The sequence below is a fragment of the Rhinopithecus bieti genome, unplaced genomic scaffold (genome assembly GCF_001698545.2).
Source record: "Rhinopithecus bieti isolate Rb0 unplaced genomic scaffold, ASM169854v2 repeat_5447, whole genome shotgun sequence".
NCBI lineage: Eukaryota > Metazoa > Chordata > Mammalia > Primates > Cercopithecidae > Rhinopithecus > Rhinopithecus bieti.
Genome location: NW_016832442.1, coordinates 1 through 2,408, shown reverse-complemented (window position 1 = coordinate 2,408; position 2,408 = coordinate 1). Strand labels below are relative to the sequence as shown.

Below are 2,408 nucleotides of genomic sequence, written 5' to 3'. Positions count from 1 at the left end.
ATAGTCCAGGAAACTGAAACACAGAGAGGTTAAGTCACTTGTCCAAGTTCACACAGCTCCTAAAGGACACAGATGGAATTTGAACCCATCCATCTGGTTCTAGAGCCCAGGCTCGATATTTATGGATATTTAATAACCAAGTGAATAACTGGATGACCAGATCCTTAACAGAGCACCCCCACCATCCCTGTCTCACACGCGTATACCATTAAGGGAATTGGCGCCCCTGTGTAATAGCAGAGGCAGAACTTGACATTTTCAGGGCCCTGACACCCAGGCATGTCTTCTTCCCATGCTTCCCAGCACTATGCCTTCCTGACGACTTCCCCTCCTATTTCCCCAGGTAAGGAGTATGCCAGCGCCTCGGCTAATGGGGTAAGTGCAGTGTTGGAGCTAAGGAGGGTGTGGGGTCTGCACAGACTACAGACCAGACGTCTCCAGATGTCCACAAGAGCCTGGGTCTTTCCTCCTGGTGCCCCAAGCAGCATTTCCCAACCCTTCCTGCTGGGTAGAATCCGCTGTAGAGTTTGCTAAGACGCAGCCCCAGACAGTCTGGTCTGTGATAGGGCCAGGGAATCTGCATTTTAATATCCACCCTTTCCCGACCCCACCTCAGTTCCACCCATGGCCACACCTTGAGAAGCACTGCCCTGGCTTCCAGGGAGAGGGGAGGGGATGGGCCTGCTGTTCTTTGCACATTGGGCTTTGGTGGGAAGATGTTTGATTTTGTTCAAAAGAGCCCCGAGGCTAAAGTGTGAAAATCCTCTTCTAGTATATCTCCTATTCAGATGTGAGCAGAGAGGCCAGCTTTTGCCAGGATCCACAGACAGAGGGAACAAGGTGACACCGTCGGGACTGAGCAGGGAGAGAGACTGGAGCTGGCAAGGACATGGGCCTCCAGAGTTGGACCCCACCCCAATGGATGAAGACCCCTCCAAAGAGACCAGCCTCCCTCCCTGTGCCAGACCCCAAAACGAGGGGGGCAGGTGCAAGTTCAGAGGTCTCCAAGACCACCCTCCGTTCATTTGCTAGAAGGACTCACTAGGCTCAGGAAAGCTGTTAGGCTCGCAGTTACAGTTTGTTACACTAAAACGACAGAGATTAAGATGAGCACAGGGAGGAGGTGCACAGCCCATGCTCCAGGAGAGATGAGGCGCGGGCTACCAGCTGCCCTCTCCCAGTGGAGTCATAGAGGCAGCACCTGATTCTCACAGCAACGACACGTGACGACTTGCAAGTACTGCCAAGCAGAGCAGCTCACTCGAGATCTTCGTGTCCAGAGTTGTTTGTTTGTCTTGAGACAGGGTCTGGCTCTGTTGGCAGACTGGAGTGCAGCGGTGAGATCACAGCTCATTGCAGCCTTGACTTCTCAACTCCAAGTCATCCTCCCACCTCAGCCTCCTGAGCAGCTACGACTACAGGTATGTGCCACCATGTCTGGCTAATCTTTTTATTATTTGTAGAGATGAGGTCTCTCCCTGTGTTGCCCAGGCTGGTCTTGAACTCTTGGCTTCAAGTGATACTTCTGCCTTGGCCTCCCAAAGTGCTGAATTGAGCTGCTCACCACCCACATGACTGACCTCATACGTCAAGCCAATACCGTGTGGCCCAAGTCCCCCACCATAAATCACATCATTTGTGATGTGGCCCAGAGTGGCCCAAGACTCTCAGATCAGCTACCAGCAGGATATTCCAAGGGCTTAGAGATGAATGCCCAGGAGCTGAGGATAAAGGGCCTGATCTTTCTTTGGGCAAGGTTAAGCCTCTACTGCATAGCAGACCACACAGAAGGGTGTGGACCACCAGAGAATTTTGGTAAAAATTTGGCCTCTGGCCTTGAGCTTCCAATTCTCTGTATCCGTCAGATCTCTGTGGTTACAAGAAATAGCCACTGACCCTGGTCACCAGAGGCTGCAACTCAGGCCGCAAGCAGCTGCCTGGGGCATGTCCAAGGAGCAGAGACAACTACTGGACGTGAACTTGAAGGAGGTAGTCAGCTGCAGCCACTTTCAGCCAGCATCTGCAGCCAGCGAGCTGGGACTGGCAGGAAAAAACCCACAAAAGAAGCAAATGCTATTTCCAGCTCAACGGGGAGGGGATGCAGGGGGAGGCAGCACTGCAGTTGCTCAGGACACGCTCGTACAGGACCAAGATGGATGCGACCCAAGACCCAGGAGGCCGAGCTGCTCAGATGCAACTGACAAGTTTACTTTAAAAAGGTCTATGATCTTGAGGACAGACACCAGAATTCCTCTTATAAAGAAAACTGTTTGGGAAAATACCTTGAGAGAGAAAAGACCTTGGGCCATGATGCTAAATGAGAATACAAAGCCTGAGCTGCTCCGCAAGAGAAAATAAGCGGGACGGAGGATTTGCTGTGGACAGAGATGGAAGAGTGGGGAACAGAG

General features: G+C 52.1%; 1 long non-coding RNA gene across 1 annotated transcript; it reads left to right on the top strand.

Annotated features, from left to right (window-relative positions):
• Positions 1 to 76: 76 nt before the first annotated feature.
• LOC108524558 (uncharacterized) lies at positions 77 to 2,201 on the top strand. The gene is made up of 2 exons (XR_001884084.1): positions 77 to 375; positions 773 to 2,201. It is a non-coding gene; the product is annotated as an uncharacterized LOC108524558 (long non-coding RNA).
• Positions 2,202 to 2,408: the final 207 nt, after the last annotated feature.